A 21,046-nucleotide genomic window follows, 5' to 3' on the forward strand; every position below is an offset into this window, starting at 1 on the left:
TTAATTTCACAGAATGTTGTATTCACTTTCCTGTATGCTGAGTCAGTCCTTCCGACAATCATTCCTTTTTCGATTTCTTCACATTTTTCATGCAGCCATTTCCTTTTAGCTCTTCTGCACATCCTGTTTATTTCATTCCTCAACAACTCGTATTTCTGTATTGCTGAATTTCCGTGAACATTTTTTTACTTCCTTCTTTCATCGATAGGGGTGAATTATTTATTCTATTACCCATGGTATCTTCACATTTACTGTCTTTGTGCCTATGTTTTTCTTCCCAGCTTTTGTGATTACCCTTTTTAGAGATGTCCATTCTTCTTCAACTGTACTGCCTACTGAGCTATTCCTTATTGCGCTGTCTATAGTCTTACAGAACTGCAAGCGTATCTCGTCATTCCATAGTACTTCCATATCCCACTTCTTTGCGTATTGGGCATTGAAATGCCTATTGTCCTTCGTCCATAGTTCGCAGCATATCATCTGATAAAAGAGTGAGCTGAGTTTCGCGCGAGTGATGCTTTCTGAAACCTCGCTGTTTCGTGGACATAACCTTCTCGACTTCAAGAGCGTTTATTATGGTCGAACTGAAAATTTGTTCAAGGTTTCTGCAGCAAAAGCAAAGTTGGCGTGTAATTTTGCATGTTTGTCCTTTTACCCTTCGTATATCCAAGAGTCACTTGCGCTGTTTTCCAGTCCCTTGGGACTTAGAGCTGGCCGAGACATTCGCGATAAATGCAAGCTAGGTAAGGGGCAAAGCCGTAGCGTACACTTCGTAAAACCGAATTGAGATTTCATTCTGACCTGGTGATGTAATTTCAGTGAATACAATATCAAATTACCTGGAAGTGTGAGCTCATTTCCCAGGATGACATTGCATACCCTCTAGTCTGGAAACATGCACTAATTCGGTTGGGAAAAGTATCTCAAAGTCATTATATCCTCTTCTGAGGCAAGCTCGCCCACATCTGTTGTAAGTGTCCTTGATATCTGGATACTGGCCCCGGGACGGGGTATCCATCCGAGTTGGTCCCACACGTTTTACAGGAGGTACGGGAATACCTCCATATCACACACACAGTTCATGGAGACATGTACTATGTGTGCGTGAGCATTGTTCTGTTGAAAAACTACACGACGATACTGTCGCATGAGATGTTCGTGACGTAACGTTGTGCCTCCAGAATACCTGTGAACCGAACTCATAGGCTATGGCTTCCTACACCAAGACACCATTACACAAGTAACGGGCAAAGCGAACTGTAGATTGCGGTTTATTGGTAGAATCCTGAAGCGATGCAGTCCTTCAACAAAGGAAATTGCTTACAACACGTTAGTTTGTCCAGTCTAATTGTTCGTCTGTATGGGACCCTTACCAGTTGGGTCTGATTCAAGAGATTGAGAAGGTCCAAAAAAGAGAGTCAAGATTCGTGATTGATACATTTAACCATCGCTAGAGCGTTACAAATCTCATAGATAGTTTGAAGTGGGACACACTTTCAGATAGACAACAAGCTAAACGGAAGGGGCTGCTCACTAAATTCCGAAATCCGATCTTCGCCGCGAATGTAGAGCATATATTATTACTACCAACTTTCATATCACGCTATGATCACCATTCAAAGATAAGGGAAATTAGAACTCGTACTGAGGCGTTCAGACTGTCGTTATTCCCTTACGCGATCCGCGAGTGGAACATAGAGGGGGTGGGGGGGGGTGGGGGTGGGGGGGAATATGACTCTGGGGCGAATTGCGCCTTCCGCCACACACCGCTTGGTGGCTAGCGGAGTATATACACTCCTGGAAATTGAAATAAGAACACCGTGAATTCATTGTCCCAGGAAGGGGAAACTTTATTGACACATTCCTGGGGTCAGATACATCACATGATCACACTGACAGAACCACAGGCACATAGACACAGGCAACAGAGCATGCACAATGTCGGCACTAGTACAGTGAATATCCACCTTTCGCAGCAATGTAGGCTGCTATTCTCCCATGGAGACGATCGTAGAGATGCTGGATGTAGTCCTGTGGAACGGCTTGCCATGCCATTTCCACCTGGCGCCTCAGTTGGACCAGCGTTCGTGCTGGACGTGCAGACCGCGTGAGACGACGCTTCATCCAGTCCCAAACATGCTCAATGGGGGACAGATCCGGAGATCTTGCTGGCCAGGGTAGTTGACATACACCTTCTAGAGCACGTTGGGTGGCACGGGATACATGCGGACGTGCATTGTCCTGTTGGAACAGCAAGTTCCCTTGACGGTCTAGGAATGGTAGAACGATGGGTTCGATGACGGTTTGGATGTACCGTGCACTATTCAGTGTCCCCTCGACGATCACCAGTGGTGTACAGCCAGTGTAGGAGATCGCTCCCCACACCATGATGCCGGGTGTTGGCCCTGTGTGCCTCGGTCGTATGCAGTCCTGATTGTGGCGCTCACCTGCACGGCGCCAAACACGCATACGACCATCATTGGCACCAAGGCAGAAGCGACTCTCATCGCTGAAGACGACACGTCTCCATTCGTCCCTCCATTCACGCCTGTCGCGACACCACTGGAGGCGGGCTGCACGATGTTGGGGCGTGAGCGGAAGACGGCCTAACGGTGTGCGGGACCGTAGCCCAACTTCATGGAGACGGTTGCGAATGGTCCTCGCCGATACCCCAGGAGCAACAGTGTCCCTAATTTGCTGGGAAGTGGCGGTGCGGTCCCCTACGGCACTGCGTAGGATCCTACGGTCTTGGCGTGCATCCGTGCGTCGCTGCGGTCCGGTCCCAGGTCGACGGGCACGTGCACCTTCCGCCGACCACTGGCGACAACATCGATGTACTGTGGAGACCTCACGCCCCACGTGTTGAGCAATTCGGCGGTACGTCCACCCGGCCTCCCGCATGCCCACTATACGCCCTCGCTCAAAGTCCGTCAACTGCACATACGGTTCACGTCCACGCTGTCGCGGCATGCTACCAGTGTTGAAGACTGCGATGGAGCTCCGTATGCCACGGCAAACTGGCTGACACTGACGGCGGCGGTGCACAAATGCTGCGCAGCTAGCGCCATTCGACGGCCAACACCGCGGTTCCTGGTGTGTCCGCTGTGCCGTGCGTGTAATCATTGCTTGTACAGCCCTCTCGCAGTGTCCGGAGCAAGTATGGTGGGTCTGACACACCGGTGTCAATGTGTTCTTTTTTCCATTTCCAGGAGTGTATGTAGATGTAGATGACTTGATGAGTAATACTGATGTGCCCCTCCAAAACATTGTAAGAAAGTCGCAGCTATATTTGCCGATCCATGTTGGTTATGAGCGGTAGTTCAGCACTACGATTCATCGCTGATCACTGTGGAACACCATTCATTGGCTATCCATCCTTTTCGGTGACGACACGACTCCAAATGCAGCCATTTGTGTTGTGTTGTTAACGGCAGCCTACGTATGGCACGGTAAATCCCTAGTCTGGCTGCTGCTAGCGTCCGACCAATGGTTAAGATGCCCCTGGTTCGCAATAAGACGGTCCGCCGGTGTCGCGGTGAGATGCAGTTGACCGGGACCATGTCGACGAGTGAGGTTGCTGTCACGTTCCCATGCAATTCCATTGTCGGATCACTGTCACATCCACATGCTCCACAAATCTGAAAATTGCATGATTTGTCCATCTGAGCAAATGGAGACCCCAATGAGGCTCCTTCCAAACGCTCTCTGGTGGTGATAACGCTGCCCCACACGAGTAAACTGGACCTCCGTGTCCTTCACAGTAAACACTCAACATCTGGCGCCATTCACGTCCGTTATATACTTTACCAAGTCTGATAATGACACCAAACACGAACAACACTGATGCACTCTGGTGTACTTCCTACCTGTTACCGATAAGTGCTGCTCGAATCAGTTTCATACCCACTGATCGTGTATCGTGTTCGAAGTTACATTAACATCAGACCATGTCTTCATGGTGCTGTTCCTTTTCTGTCAAGCAGCGTATTTAAAAGAAAATTTGTTCTGACATTCGTTCTGACAGAAAGGGCACCCGGCTACCATTTAACGTTAAAATTGCCAGTTCCGACCCCACGATGACAATGAATAAAGCCAGGAAGAAGAAGAGTAATTAGCCAATATTTACCAACAAGCACACCTAAGAAATTGCAGCGTTTTGTTTCGCCTGTCCTGAAATTATAGACAGATCTTTCTTATCTGAAAAACTATTTTTATGGAAACACTCTTTACTAGTTCTAAAATGAGACGAAATGCTTTTATACACAGTGTTACAGGTATAAGAGCAAACAGTTCTGTGACGACTAAGGGCAGTATACTGAACAACATTACATCAGCATTTACTTCATTTGCAGACTAATAATTGTAGCTATTACGAGTAATATGTTTTTAGGTTCTTCCAAGCACACATGACACAAGAGGGTCATTAAAGTTTAGTTTACCCTGGGCAGCAGGTCAGGTACTAAGATATGGACATGAGGATGCAAAACTGGAAGTTTTGGTAGCTGTCCACTTCGCAGCACAGTTACGACAGTGCAAAAAGCATCAAATAGTAAATTACGTGATGTGTTTGAGGGAATAGTATTAGATGCAGAGTAAAAAAAAATACACAAAACAGTACACATGAAGAGGGTGCATATTAAGGTATCAGTTACCGCAATATCTGTACCAATATCCTGTATAACGAATAAAAACCTCAGTATAGAGCGCTGTGGGTAACCTGTTGTGAACTGTTTACAATAAGTAGTAGTAAGCTAAGACCACTGCCAGATGAGACACACAATGATTGAAATATGAAATTAACCAGTAAAAACAATTTACGCTTCTCCAAGAGGTTATTGTGATCCTCTAATTCGGTGTTGGTTCCTAAACGACTAGCGTGGTGCCTGAATTACTGTCCTGTGGAAAGAGGACCAGCAGTACTGTGTGGCTACGCCAGATGGCATTGTCGGTATTGATTAGTTGTTGGCAGTTGCACCGACCGATCCGCACGAGCGCATTTATAAGCGCATAATGTGAAAACAGTGTCCCCTCGTTCACCAGTACTACTTCATGCAGAGTGCTTTGCGTACTAATTCTGCATTATTTGAAGTGCATTTGTATGAGCCTGAGGACATGAAACAATATCGCCTCCGATAGAACGCATATATCGTATGTATCACGCAGAGAGCAGTTTTATTTGGTAGCTCGGTAACGGGCTGGTTGTTGTTCGGGTCGTGTTTCACTCTGAGAATGACAGCCTTTTTGCACAGAAGCGTTTGAGCTATTGCGTCTGTCACATCCTCACCACCCGTGACTCGGTGCTATTTCACAAACACTCGTTTGTTTATTGATTTGAAAGCAGAACACAACGCCCAGTGGGCTGTTATTACGATACCTCTGTACGCCTGGGAACAAATTATAGCTCACCATTATCTTTTTCGCTTCTTTCTTTTTCATCTCAAGTTGCATTTACTGTAATAAATTGGTAGTAACAATGTCATAAATTGTACGAGTAGTTGTAATCGGCGTACGTATATTGTCATCTATCATACATCAAATGAATATTCGAGAAACAGTAGGAATCGAATAAATCGTTGGCCACGTGAGGGACATTCTGTAATATGAGCAATCAGTTCGCAATGTTCTGACTACAATACAGAAATATTAAAAAAAGTACTTTCCAGAGAAATGAATGTTTCACAGGTCCCTAAGAGGCAACTTAAAAACAATGAAATTGCAGGCTACTGTGAACTTGCGTATATACTCTATTGGTATCTATCTCTACTTACTTCCGATAGCAATTTGCAACAAGCTCAGAGCTAACGAGCGAGGCAGCATAGTAGTGAAACACAGAACAAACAGGGATTGGCCAAAAATACGGAAACAGCTAAAACACTGTGCCATATATGGTACACTACGGGCCATTAAAATTGCTACACCACGAAGATGACGTGCTACAGACGCGAAATTTAAACCACAGGAAGACGATGTTGTGATATGCAAATGATTAGCTTTTCAGAGCATTCAAACAAGGTTGGCGCCGGTGGCGACACCTACAATGTGCTGACATGAGGAACGTTTCCAACCGATTTCTCATACACAAACAGCAGTTGACCGGCGTTGTCTGGTGAAACGTTGTCGTGATTCCTCGTGTAAGGAGGAGAAATGCGTACCATCACGTTTCCGACTTTGATAAAGGTCGGATTGTAGCCTATCGCGATTGCGGTTTATCGTGTCGCGACATTGCTGCTCGCGTTGGTCGAGATCCAGTGACTGTTAGCAGCATATGGAATCGGTGGGTTCAGGAGGGTAACACGCAACGCCGTGCTGGATCCCAATGGCCTCGTATCTCTAGCAGTCGAGATGACAGGCATCTTATCCACATGGCTGTAACGGATCGTGCAGCCACGTCTCGATCCATGAGTCAACAGATGGGGACGTTTGCAAGACAACAACCATCTGCACGAACAGTTCGACGACGTTTTGCAGCAGCACGGACTATCAGCTCGGAGACCATGGCTGCGGTTACCCCTGACGCTGCATCACAGACAGGAGCGCCTGCGATGGTGTACTCAACGACGAACCTCGGTGTACGAATGGCAAAAAGTCATTTTTTCGGATGAATCCAGGTTCTGTTTACAGCATCATGATGGTTGCATCCGTGTTTGGCGACATCGCGGTGAACGCACATTGGAAGCGTGTATTCGTCATCGCCATACTGGCGTATCACCCGGTGTGATGGTATGGGGTGCCATTGGTTACACGTCTCGGTCACCTCTTGTTTGCATTGACGGCACTTTGAACAGTGGACGTTACATTTCAGATGTGTTACCATCCGTGGCTCTACTCTTCATTCGATACCTGCGAAACCCTACATTTCAGCAGGATAATGCACGACCGCATGTTGCAGGTCTTGAACGGGCCTTTCTGGATACAGAAAATGTTTGACTGCTGCCCTGGCCAGCACATTCTCTAGCTCTCACCAATTGAAAACGTCTGGTTGATGGTGGCCGAGCAACTGGCTCGTCACAGTACGCCAGTCACTGCTCTTGATGAACTATGGTATCGTGTTGAAGCTGCATGGGCAGCTGTACCTGTAGGTGCCATCTATGCTCTGTTTGACGCAGTGCCCAGGCGTATCAAGGCGGTTGTTCTGGGTACTGATTTCTCAGAATCTATGCGCCCAAATTGCGTGAATATGTAATCACATGTCAGTTCTAGTATAATATATTTGTCCAATGATTATCCGTTTATCATCTGAATTTATTCTTGGTGTAGCAATATTAATGGCTGGTAGTGTATATTGACATTGAAAACAACTTCCAGTTGTCTCGGGATGGATAAGTACTCGTTCTGTACTATTTTCAACGGAATCTTATACCACTCACTCTGCAAAATAGTGGCAATTTCAGATAGCGACGATCGAGGTGAATAGCAATGCACACTTCACCACAAAGGCTCAATAATATTAGTATCTAGAGACACTGGTGTCCAAGGGAGATGCGATAATTCACCCTCGTGCTCGCAAAACCAGTCATGTCGTCTTGTTACACAGCATCAACATGAGCTCCTTCCCCCTATAATAAACGTTACAGCATGTGATGGACCAGAACAGGCGAAATGGCCACAATACCCTTGGCAGTAATGCGGCCTTGCGGAGTAACCATGCGCCTACGCAATACGAGGATATGGCTGCCCAAAATCATCACTGAACTCAAGCCATGTTTTACTCTTGAGACGCAAACCCCGTCAAAAGATGGAAATACTGTGAAACAAGAATCCGACCAAATGATTTTATCCGTAGTCCAGGTCTTCTGGCTTTGGTTTTGCAGCTCGCCCTACAATTCCCTGCCTATGGAGCCCCGTCCGTATTGTTTTGTTGCTGTCAGGATAGGCGAGTGCGACATTCAGTTCTGCAGTGACTTTAGCAGCTGTCGTTCTCTTATTTTTCGTCATAATCTTCTTCAATGACTGTCTGTCACGATCACCCAACGTGTACTTTCACCCGAGTTGTTACTAGCGGATGATGTTTTGCGCTTTCCCTGTATGCGGTATAAATTTTCGATACAGTGCTTCTTGAAACACGAAACACTTCGGCTACCTTGATTACGAAAGCACCCACCATATGAAGACCAATACTGCCAAAGTTTTATTTCGGCATAATGCACTCTCGCTTCCCACGCCCGGGTTCCCGGGTTCGATTCCCGTGATGGCTGGGTGTTGTGTGCTGTCCTTAGGTTAGTTAGGTTTAAGTAGTTCTAAGTTCTATGGGACTGATGACCATAGATGTTAAGTCCCATAGTTCTCAGAGCCATTTGACCCATAATGCACTCCCAACTGCACAGAACGCTGTCCCGACTACAACTAACATTCGCAATCTTTTGAGATGCTGATGCTGTTTGCCGTCAGATACAACAGTGCAACCTGCAGAAAAGTCTAGTATCTGCGTTTCTCGCGATGTTTCCGTATTGTTATACAAACCCTGTACATCAGGGAAGTCGGTGGTTCAAGTTCTGGTCCGGATATCCTGATTTAGTTTTAAGTCAATACGCTAAATCCCTTAAGGCGCGTGTGGGGATTGTAGCTTTGAAAACGCACAGCCGATTTCCCTCCCCGACCATTCCTAATCGGTGTTCGGTCTCTACGCTAGCCATCGACGTGGCGTTATACACTATCCTTCCTTTCTTCCAAAATGCCTGAGGGTGAGAGGCTAGCACATTTCTCCTTGAGTCTTCGGCGTTTCACCACGTTTCATCTGACCCCCTTAGATCAGCTTGTAAAGTCTATTGTCCCTATCATCCACAGTTGCTGACATGCTTCTGGACGAGTTTGACGATAGAACAGTGAGGTCTGTGATCTGGAAAACAACATCTTTTTAGTTTGGCCACATGAATCTGAGCCTCTTAACCGTCTCTTGGAAGGAATATTTTGATTCCCTTCACCCCGGCATTAAGTTACAATGAGTGTGAAGACAGATGGAAAGCCCTGTTTTCGATGATCTCGTATACAAACAGAATGACGGCACTCTGGGCCGTATCATTTAGCGTAAGCCCACTGATACAGGCCAGTATGTGCATTGCGTCCAGACAGGATCTTGAGGACGCTGATCCGAACTTCATATACCATACACGATGCGGGAAGCTTACCACGGGAATCTGAACACCTAAAGTATCTCTGTTTGGAAAGAACGCATTCTCTGATAAGCGAATACGATGTGCCCCAAAATTCGGACAATGACTGGAAGCACAGCAAAACGAATCTACGTCAGTTGCTTTCCTTCCGCATACTGGGATTGTATCATGTAACCCCCCTGTTTCCCTTACAGAATCGAACTTCCATGTATAAAATAATTTCAAGACTCTGCTTACTATAGAAATGAATTACCGGTGTAAGTATCTGACGTTAAACAAGTGAAACTTTTAAGGTTCAGGATGCAATACACTAATTTCTTGTGTCATTGATTTCAGATTACTCATCCACAGACCAATGAAAAAAGCCAGAATTGACCAACATCATCTCAATGTTTAAGACGTCAATCTCCTAAGTGTTGTACAATGATATAATTTTGTAGGTGTCTTCACCCCCCCATGAACCATGGACCTTGCCGTTGGTGGGGAGGCTTGCGTGCCTCAGCGATACAGATAGCCGTACCGTAGGTGCAACCACAACGGAGGGGTATCTGTTGAGAGGCCAGACAAACGTGTGGTTCCTGAAGAGGGGCAGCAGCCCTTTCACTAGTTGCAGGGACAACAGTCTGGATGATTGACTGATCTGGCCTTGTAACACTAACCAAAACGGCCTTGCTGTGCTGGTACTGCGAACGGCTGAAAGCAAGGGGAAACTACAGTCGTAATTTTTCCCGAGGGCATGTAGCTTTACTGTATGGTTAAATGATGATGGCGTCCTCCTGGGTAAAATATTCCGGAGGTAAAATAGTCGCCCATTCGGATCTCCGGGCGGGGACTAATCAAGAGGATGTCGTTATCAGGAGAAAAAAAACACGCGTTCTACGGATCGGAGCGTGGAATGTCAGATCCCTTAATCTTGCTTAGGTTAGAAAATTTAAAAAGGGAAATGGATAGGTTAAAGTTAGATATAGTGGGAATTAGTGAAGTTCGGTGGCAGGAGGAACAAGACTTTCGATCAGGTGAATACAGGGTTATGAATACAAAATCAAATAGGGGAAATGCAGGAAGAGGTTTAATAATGAATAAAAAATAGGAGTTCTGGTAAGCTACTACAAACAGCATAGTGAACGCATTATTGTGGCCAAGATAGACATGAAGCCCACGCCTACTACAGTAGTACAAGTTTATATGCCAACTAGCTCTGCAGATGACGAAGAAATTGAAGAAATGTATGATGAAATAAAAGAAATTATTCAGATAGTGAAGGGAGACGAAAATTTAATAGTCATGGGTGACCGAAAGGAGAGAAGGAAACATAGTAGATGAATATGGATTGGGGCTAAGAAATGAAAGAGGAAGCCGTCTGGTAGAATTTTGCACAGAGCACAACTTAATCATAGCTAACACTTGGTTCAAGAATCATAAAAGAAGGTTGTATACATGGAAGACGCCTGGAGATATTGACAGGTTTCAGATAGATTATATAATGGTAACACAGAGATTTAGGAACCAGGTTTTAAATTGTAAGACATTTCCAGGGGCAGATATGGACTCTGACCACAATCTATTGGTTATGAACTGTAGATTAAAACTGAAGAAACTGCAAAAAGGTGGAATTTAAGATGGGACCTGGATAAACTGACTAAACCAGAGGTTATACAGAGTTTCAGAGAGAGCATAAGGGAACAATTGACAGGAATGGGGGAAAAAATACAGTAGAAGAAGAATGGGTAGCTTTGAGGGATGAAGTAGTGAAGGCAGCAGAGATTCAAGTAGGTAAAAAGACGAGGGCTCGTAGAAATCCTTGGGTAACAGAATAAATATTGAATTTAATTGATGAAAGGATAAAATATAAAAATGCAGTAAATGAAGCAGGCAAAAAGGAATACAAACGTCTCAAAAATGAGATCGACAGGAAGTGCAAAATGGCTAAGCAGTGACGGCTAGAGGACAAATGTAACGATGTAGAGGCTTATCTCAATAGAGCTAAGATAGATACTGCCTGCAGGAAAATTAAAGAGACCTTTGGAGAAAAGAGAACCAATTGTATGAATATCAACAGCTCAGATGGAAACCCAGTCCTAAGCAAAGAAGGGAAAGCAGAAAGATGGAAGGAGTATATAGAGGGTCTGTACAAGGGCGATGTACTCGACGACAATATTATGGAAATGGAAGAGGATGTAGATGAAGATGAAATGGGAGATATGATTCAACGTGAAGAGTTTAACAGAGCACTGAAAGATCGAAGTCGAAACAAGGCCCCAGGAGTAGACAACATTCCATTAGATGTACTGACAGCCTTGGGAAAGCCAGTCCCGACAAAACTCTACCATCTGGTGAGCAAGATGTATGAGACAAGCGAAATACCCTCAGATTTCAAGAAGAATATAATTCCAATCCCGAAGAAAGCAGGTGTTGACAGATGTGAAAAACACCGAAGTATCAGTTTAATAAGCCATGGCTGCAAAATACTAACGCGAATCCTTTACAGACGTGTGAAAAAACTGGTAGAAGCCGACCTCGTGGAAGATCAGGTTGAATTCCGTAGAAATATTGGAACACGTGAGGCAATACTGACCTAACGACTTATCTTACAAGCTAGATTAAGGAAAGGCAAACCTACGTTTCTACTATTTGTAGACTTAGAGAAAGCTCTTGACAATGTTGACTGGAATACTCTATTTCAAATTCTGAAGGTGGCAGGGGTAAAATACAGGGAGCGAAAGGCTATTTACAATTTGTACAGAAACCAGATGGCAGTTATAAGAGTCGAGGGACATGAAAGAGAAGCAGCGGTTGGGAAGGGAGTGAGACAGGGTTGTTGCCAATCCCAGATGTTATTCAATCTGTATATTGAGCAAGCAGTGAAGGAAAGAAAAGAAAAATTCGGAGTAGGTATTAAAATCCATGGAGAAGAAATAAAAACGTTGAGGTTCACTGATGGCATTGTAATTCTGTCAGACACAGCAAAGGACTTGGAAGAGCAGTTGAGCGGAATGGATAGTGTCTTGAAAGGAGGATATAAGATGGACATCAACAAAAGCAAAACGAGGATAATGGAATGTAGTCGGATTAAGTCGGGTGATGCTGAGGGTATTAGATTAGGAAATGAGACACTTAAAGTAGTAAAGGAGTTTTGCTATTTGGGGAGCAAAATAACTGATGATGGTAGAAGTAGAGAGGATATAAAATGTAGACTGTCAATGGCAAGGAGAGCGTTTCTGAAGAAGAGAAGTTTGTTAACATCAAGTATAGATTTAAGCATCAGGAAGTCGTTTCTGAAAGTATTTGTATGGAGTGTAGCCATGTATGGAAGTGAATCATGGACGATAAATAGTTTGGACAAGAAGAGAATAGAAGCTTTTGAAATGAGGTGCTACAGAAGAAAGCTGAAGATTAGATGGGCAGATCATATAACTAATGAGGAGGTAATGAATAGGATTGGGGAGAAGAGAAGTTTGTGGCAAAACTTGACTAGAAGAAGGGATCGGTTGGTAGGACAAATTCTGAGGCATCAAGGGATCACCAATTTAGTATTGGAGGGTAAAAATCATAGAGGGAGACCAAGAGATGAATGCACTAAGTATATTCAGAGGTATGTAGGTTGCATTAGGTACTGGGAGATGAAGCAGCTTGCACAGGATAGAGAAGCAAGTAGAGCTGCATCAAACCAGTCTCAGGACTGAAGACCACAACAACACCAAAGGTGTCTTCAGTGGTGTATTTGGATAGTCTCTGCAAAGTGAGTAACGAATAACACGTCACGCTTGATTCTGAAGTTTCACCGTATGAACTAAGAACATTTAGTAAGCTATAAACTGTTTTCTTTTCATTATTTTGTTGGAATGTAAGCGAGAGATGTTCAGGAATGGTTTGAAGTTGCTAATTGCTCTCGTTCTCAAATACTGCAAGAATAAAATCTTCGTATTTTTGTACACAGTTAGCTACACTGTCTCTAAGTTTAGTACTTCTCGCCTCCTAATGAGTAGATAACGAGAGCTTTTCAATTCGATCAGTAATTACGTGAAGTTCTGAAATTATTGTTACCCCTGAAATCCACCGGATAGGCAACCTGCACTGGAATCTTCTGACCGTTGTAGTGGTTTGTTTAATATGCGAGAGCTACCCAAAAAGCAACAGACGTTTTGATTTATCGCGGCGGTGGGCGAGGGTAAAGCCGCCATCGTGGTGCCATGACGTTCCTACTCTCAGTACGCATCCAGTGGGGTAGCGCATGGTCTGTCTCCCCGCTACTTCGCTTCTGAGACGTGTGAAAATGTGCGCTGCAATAGAAAATACCGCCATTTGTCAGGTGCGTTCTGTCATTAGGTTTTTGTTGGCAAAAAACTTCAAACCAGCTGAAATTTATCGCTGTTTTTGTGATGTGTAAGGAAAAGAAATAATGAGTGAAAGCCTAGCGAGACAACGATGCGTTGCTTTTAAAAATGTCCAAATCAATGTTCCACAGTGATAGGCCTAGCCGTGTGACTGACGAACCGGTAATGAAAACCATTGATAACAATTCTTGAAAATCGTCGTTTCACGATTTCGGAACTTTCGTAAAATTGTCCCCAAATTTCAGAGACTTCGATGCATGCAATTCTAACGGAGAAGCTTGGTTACCACAAATTTTATGCTAGGTGAGTTCCCAAAATCCTAACGGAAGACCAAAAAACAGATATTGGCTGCCACGCTGACCTTCCTCGTAGATTACAAGTTATCCATCGTGTCGTAACCGGGGACGAGATTTGGGTCAAGCATGTCAAGTTTGAAAGAAAAAGGCAGTCGATGATAAGGGGTCACAAAAATTATTCCAAGGAACCAAGTGCAAACACTGTCAGTAAGAAATCGTAGCTACTATACTTTCGGACTCTAAGGGAGTTCTCTCTGGTTTCCTTGAACGTGGCACAACAATGATTCAGGGAGGTATTGTCAAACAGTGACAAGGTGAAGATGGGTGAGACAAAACAAACTTCGTGGACAGCTGCACGCAATAGTTTTTTTTTTTACAGCACATGACCAAACCCTTCCATCGTATCCGAGAGCTCCTACAGGGTTTTGGATGGCAGGTGTTTGATCATCCACTATACAGCCCGGATTTGGCACCGAGCGACTACCACTTCTTCCTAGCAATGAAGACATGGCTCGCTACAGAACACTTTGGTATCGAAGCCGAACTGCATGCCGAGATAAACCAGTGGTAGGGCAGGCGGCAGTTTTCTACACAGATGGTATTGTGCCACTGTGTAAGTAATGCCTCAGTTTGAATAGCTATTATGTAGAAAAATAGGTTAAAAGTGAACTTTTAAAATGTATACAATAAAATTTGGTTTTTCCGTATACTTAATTATTTATTTGAAAGTGTCTGTTACATTCTGGATAGTCGTAGGGAGAATTTTAACATCTACACTATTTGTCGTATCAGTAAGGTTGGTGTTCTACTGGGTTCCGTTCAACACGGTCTGGATCTATAGAAGACCTACGTTTAAAGATTCCATGCCATCGTGGTAAAGCATAAACATTGATCGGATTAATTGTATTGTCGAGGACGGATGTGTGGAACACTGTCGCCAAGCAAAGTTGCAACAGTCTGAAAAATCCGCGGTGTTGGATTTTTCTTTAGCAGAGGGACATGACAAGAAATATGATGGGACACATATGGCTGTTGCCGCTTCTCGTTACTAGTGTTCTCAAGAGAATCCAATAGAACTTTGAAACTGACTGTCAGACTTAGACTCGAACTTGGCCCTCTACCTTTCGCGGGGAAGTGCTCTACCCGAGCACAGCTCGAAGTGCTAGGCCTGTAAGTTTCGCGGGAGAAATTCTGTCAATTTTGGAGATGAGGTATTTGCGGAAGCTGTGAGACAGATAGGGAGATGTGCTTGGATAGATCAGAACACGCGACCCGTCCTCAGAGCCTAACTTTCCCCAGTATCTCCTAGCTTCCAAACTTCGCAGAAGTTCTCCTGCGAAACTTACGTGCATGGCACTCCGGTAACAAGGTAGGAGATGAGGTACTGACGGATGTATAGCTGTGAGGACAGGCTGTGAGCCGTGCTTGGGTAGTGCAGACGGTTAGCTCGCACGGTGCTCAGCGTGTTCGGTCAGAGAGACAGCTGTTCTTTGTGGTTAAAAAAATTTAAAAAAAGACGAGTGAATGGATCAAAAATGAACTTCAGCGGGTGTCAGGGGACAAATGCAACGAGTAATAGCGAACAAAATGTGACAAAAAAAGCGTCGGTAGAGCACTGGCCCGCGAGAGGTAAAGGTCTCAGCACGCAGCTTTAATCTGTCAGTAAGTTACATACATTCCGCGGCAGAGTGAAAAACTCACTGTAGAATCCATTCAAATTAGACTGTCTAATAAACGTATTTAACAGGGCCATGGGCCATCCGCTGAGCAAGTAATAGAGCCCTGCACTGATCTACATTGAAGTAGACTTCTTTTGACACAGTGAGCAGATTTTTGACGATTAGTTACGGTAGAGATAACTCGTATTTATTTGATTTTACTTGCGGCTACGCTACTATCGTCTTTCTCGGTTAGCCGCTGTGGCCGAGCGGTTCTAGGCGCTTCAGTGCGGAACCGCGCTGCTGCTACGGTCGCAGGTTCGAATCCTGGCACGGGCATGGATGTGTGTGATGTCGTTAGGTCAGTTAGTTTTAAGTAGTTCTAAGTCTAGGGGACTGATGACCTCAGATGCTAAGTCCCACAGTGCTGAGAGCCATCTTTCGTGGTGGGGGCAATACTCACGGCACTTTTCGCGTACGCTGAATACTCTCTGTATAGGGACACACAGCCCAAAAGGGCACTAATCTGGGCTGTCTGACGAAACACGGTCTTGATATTAAATTTTCGTTAACTACTTCCTATTTTAGATAACACGCTCCCAGCATACGGTAAGAAAGCACTTAAAAACTAGTATTAGTCTTTATCATTGCGTTTAGTAATTTTTTACTGCCTGACGGTTGTCGGCTTTACGCCATTCTCAGAGACTCTACAAGAGAAATATATGAAAGGATATCAGTGAAAAAAAATTGGTACAATTACATAAAACTTACATCTTGACCCGTATATTGAATGCACACCCATATTTTGTTATATGTATGTGTGTATATAACGACTTGCAAAATGATTTAGATAAGATATCTGTATGGTGCGAAAAGTAGCAATTGACCCTCAAGAAAGAAAAGTGTGAAGTTATTCACATCAGTACTAAAAGAAATCAGCTAAATTTAGATTACGCGATAAGTCACACAAATCTGAAGGCTGTAAATTCAACTAAATACTTAAGGATTACAATTACAAATAACCTAAATTGCAACGATCGTATAGATAATATTGTGGGTAGAGAAAACGAAAGACTGCGATTCATTGGCAGAACACTTAGAAGGAGCAACAGGTCTACTAGAGAGACTGCTTACGCTACTATTCTGGAGTATTGCTGTGCGATGTGGGATCCGCATCAGGTGGAACTGATGGATGACATCGAAAAAGTACAAAGAAGAGAAGCTCGTTTTGTATTATCGTGAAATAGGGGAGATAGTGCCACAGACATGATACGTGAATTGGAGTGTCGATCATTAAAACGAAGGCGATTTTGCTTGCGACGGGATCTTCTCATGAAATTTCAATCACCAGTTTTGTCCTCCCATTGCGGAAACATTCTGTTGGCACCCACCTACATACGGAGAAATGATCATCACGATAAAATAAATCAGGGCTCGCACAGAAAAATTTAAGTGCTCGTTTTTCCCGCGTGCCGTTCGAGAGTGGAACGGTAGAGAGACAGCTTGAAGGCACTTTATTGTGAATAGCAGAGTAATCACGTAGATCTAAATGTTGTTGTTGGTCACAATATGCCTAAAGCTAACAGCAACCTCGTTAAAGCTAACATCAGAAACACTGCTCCGTGAGATAATTTTGTATCATGAATTTGGTATTGGGACAATGTATGCTAATCTCATAACGCTGTTGCTAATCAGCATGAAAAATGGCAGCTATTGAACGCCATTATTTTTGTATGACCGCATGTAAATGTAAAATAACAACAGTAACAACATCGAGTCAGTAACAATAGCCTTAAGACAGTATTCATTAAGCAACGTCACCCTAATCCCTTGTCAACATGCCGATGCTTATATACCGGCATCGGAGGCGCCCTATGGTGCATATCAGCCGCATCAACGCCCTCAGACACGAAACTGTATGATTGCCCCCTTGTATATGTTCCGTCACCACCAACCCAACGCATTCTTCAAAATGAACATCAAGAACAGATCTATACCCTTTACACAGCAACCAAGTGACTCTGCAAGACTAAACATTTTACTCTCTCTGCCGCAGAAGGCTTTTGAAATTTGCGAATCTCATCCAGACTTCCCTTACATTTATTTCTGGAAACAATTTGTAATTGAATAAAACTGAAGTTACCATCTCGTATTGGTGGTGATCAGTCATGTCTGCTGTATTGGAACAAGGAGATTGTGCGATTGTGCATCGGCTATGGGAAAAGTGCTCGTTTTCATACACTGTACAACGAAAAATTCTAAGAGCCACCTGTAATGGAAAGGAAATTACTACAATACTTTGTCCTCTGAATCCGTCCTCGTGTAGCCCTTAGTATGAAATAGTCAACATGACATGCTGTATCCACTGACAAAACTAAACCACTTTGTGCTTTTCCTAGTTTCCATTCAACAAGTGTCAACCACAAGCGCCTAGCACGTAGTCAATCATTGCTCTTAAGGACAGATGAAGTGAAATTAGACTGAAAACCTACTTTTCACCACTCGCATCGCCCAAAATACGCGTGGTCGTATTATATTTTACCCGCTCACGGCTTCTCTCTCTCTCTCTCTCTCTCTCTCTCTTTCTCTCTCTCTCTCTCGCTGTGTGTGTGTATGTGTGTGTGTGTGTGTGTGTGTGTTTGTGTGTGTGAGGCAGAGAGAGAGAGAGAGAGAGAAATCGAAATCGAATGCTTTCCTTTTTTTTTTTGTTGAGTCTATGAGAATTGACCATGGTCACGGCCACAACCTAAAAGACGAGTTGTTGAGCTAAGTATTTAAGTAACGGAGACATCATGAACTAAACCCAACAATCAGCCCCCAACCAACCAACCAACGCGAGAAATATCTAATCACCGCCGGGATATCAACGTGCAGTGCTCCCCCCCCCCCCCCCCCCGCACACACACACACGAACGCACACAGAATATACTCTGATTTGTAACCGAGCGAGTAGACAATGGACTCTAATGTGCGATGAAGACGCTTCACATCCACCCAAGGAGGTTAAAATATTGGTTGTTCGTGATACCTCTACCTCAAAATCGCTAGATTTTTTGAAAGTGTTCGATTCAGTTGCTTCCCCAATCAAAGTTTGTATTCCATCTCTAATGATCTCGTCGTCGACGGGGCGTTATATCCTAGCTTCACGACCTCCCATCCTTCTGATCTATACGTATGTTTCGCAAACTTTTCAGTAGTTCTGTTCGACATAAAAGCCCTGTCTAGAGGACACAGTACGGATTAACCACACGAGGGAACGTTGTGGTTCTGCTGTTGCCTTGTCCTCCCTCTCGCTCCCGTCATCGGCTGGCGGCTGCCACTTAGCAGCATACCAGGTATTCCGTGGCCTCCATGTGGCCTGGCTCTGCGAGGTCCGTGTCCGCTTATTGGATGAGAAGCCCGCTCGGTGGGCAATGTTGCTCAAGTGGCGCTCTTGTTTCTTTGACATACACGTCCATCATTCTGATGTTTATTTATTTCGATTTCATTGAGTTTCATACAAACAGCAGCTCAGCCTACATCAACTTCTACCGTAGATACCCACTCTCCGGACAACTGCGAAGCGCGCGAAAGTGGGTACTTAGCATGTTAGATTTTCTTGCCGTTGCACTCGTCTCTGTAGAGCGAGAAGAATGAGCAATTTTAACGGCACAATAAAATCAAGTAGAAATAAAAGTGCTTCTAATAGGATATTATGAAGTCGGAATGTGATGTCCTGTACCATGAGCCTTTTCGTAAGTGTATTTATTTTCGATATGTAAACTATTTCTGTTTTTAAGTAAGCATTGCTCATTCTGACTGAAACAGGCCTCCAATGAAATCGTTCATAATTGAAATTTGGCGAGCGGTATGTAAAAGCCAGCATAATCGCATAAATGAGCAGGAAAATATGCTCTGACGTGACACATCCGCTTTATTTATATGAATGATGTCTGTTCTTTCGGACGTGTCCGAAAGTACTGACACCATTCATGATCCTGCAGCCGTATATACATGACGAAAGGGAAATTTCGACGTCAGCTGCAATTCGGAATTGAAATAAATCCAATGGCGACAAGTAAAACTTTGTACCGGATCCGGAGTGGGATTCGGATTTTCCACTTGTTGCGAGCGGTTGCTTTAACAACTTCGGCTGTTCGAGCACGCATCCTACTCAATCCAAATCCATATCTCGAACACCACATAAGTAGTGACCTCTTTACAGTTCCTCATTTCTCGCAGCGTCTGCCGATTCGTGCAAGAGGTCGAACGAAGAATGCATCCACACTGCAGGCATCATTAGTTTCGGCAAAGATGCATTTATTTATATGTGCGGTGTCTGTTCTTTGGGACATTTCACAAGTCTGACTCAGCTCTAAGAGGCCAATGATAGAGGCAAACATCGAAACTTTGATATTTCGTTAGAATTTCATTCAGAAACTTAACCGAGAAATTTTTATCCAGTGGCTCTGTCACGTAAGAGTTCGTAGCCTTTCATTGATTTGACCGTCAACTATGGCAAATTACTAAATAGTTCTGCGAAAAATTGCACTCCTCAGCTGTTTCATCCAAAAAAAAAGAAAAAAATTTGATTCACTTTTCTCCTTTCGTATGTTATTACGAACGCATTTTGAAATGGGTGTTAGATCATTCGATACGACACTCCTGTAAACACAGGAAAAATATTCTACATGATATTTTAGCTTTTCGTCGTATTGACAGAGAAGATTCACGGGTCCAACATAAAAGCTTTTGCATATTAAGATAGCCTATCAGCCACTCGTTGCTGTCGTTAAGTTGCTGTTGTAAACTTTAGAACTGAGTTGCAAGATTTCACGTTAGTTACGGTTCATGACAGTTGTAGGACTATCCACACGTATTATATTCTTCTCTTCTTAAAAACTGTGGTCAGCAGCGTTGTGCAGAAGAGCCCCACATTCAGACAGGCACAGTCCTGCTTGTGTTTCCAAGATTTCACCACTCAGCGATACGATACGCAACAAGCGCGCTTGCTTACCGAGCCGCCTACAGCAGTATGCTTAACTGACGCATATTAAAAACTGTGAAGGTGGTTTATGGCGTTGAGATGGCATAAAACTGTGTATCTCATGCGTAATTAATTGACTGCCTTAACCATGAGTATGTTTTACGGGGACCAGGATGGATGTTATAACTTTTATTTGCTGTAACACCACACCAAGAGCCCCTGCGGGACCTGGTGGCTACAGCTGCCGCTTGCACAGCCCGTCCAGAGAACATCGTTCCTTCCCTAAATCGTAACGCATGGTGAACGCGTAATTCTATATGTTGCCGATGATCATGAAAAGTCGGCAGCGCTAACCCAAAGACATTGTACCATATCGCATTACTGTAGTCAGTCGAAGAAAGGAATTCTTTTAAACTTAAATGTTTCTCCGTTGTTTCCCGTTTGAGATGGATAACCAGTGCTTACCTTGTGTCCATTGAATAAAAGCCACTGCTCCACTGCTTCTAACTTTCCAATTGTTTGACAAGAATGAATAATAAGGTAAACAGTAGGTGAACCACGTTGGTCCAGATGTAGCAGCTAGTGGTGGCTAGTATCTTTAACAGAAGCGAGATGCTCAGTCGACATCCATTTTTTTTCTTTTACAATATGGTGGTATATATTTTTTATCAGAAAAAAGGTG

General features: G+C 44.0%; 1 protein-coding gene across 1 annotated transcript in view; it reads left to right on the plus strand.

The window, feature by feature from the left end:
* LOC126100616 (uncharacterized protein CG3556-like) overlaps positions 1 to 21,046 on the plus strand; it is a 646,754-nt gene that overhangs the window by 346,834 nt on the left and 278,874 nt on the right. The window lies entirely within an intron of this gene.

The sequence above is a fragment of the Schistocerca cancellata genome, chromosome 9, assembly GCF_023864275.1.
Source record: "Schistocerca cancellata isolate TAMUIC-IGC-003103 chromosome 9, iqSchCanc2.1, whole genome shotgun sequence".
Taxonomy (NCBI): domain Eukaryota; kingdom Metazoa; phylum Arthropoda; class Insecta; order Orthoptera; family Acrididae; genus Schistocerca; species Schistocerca cancellata.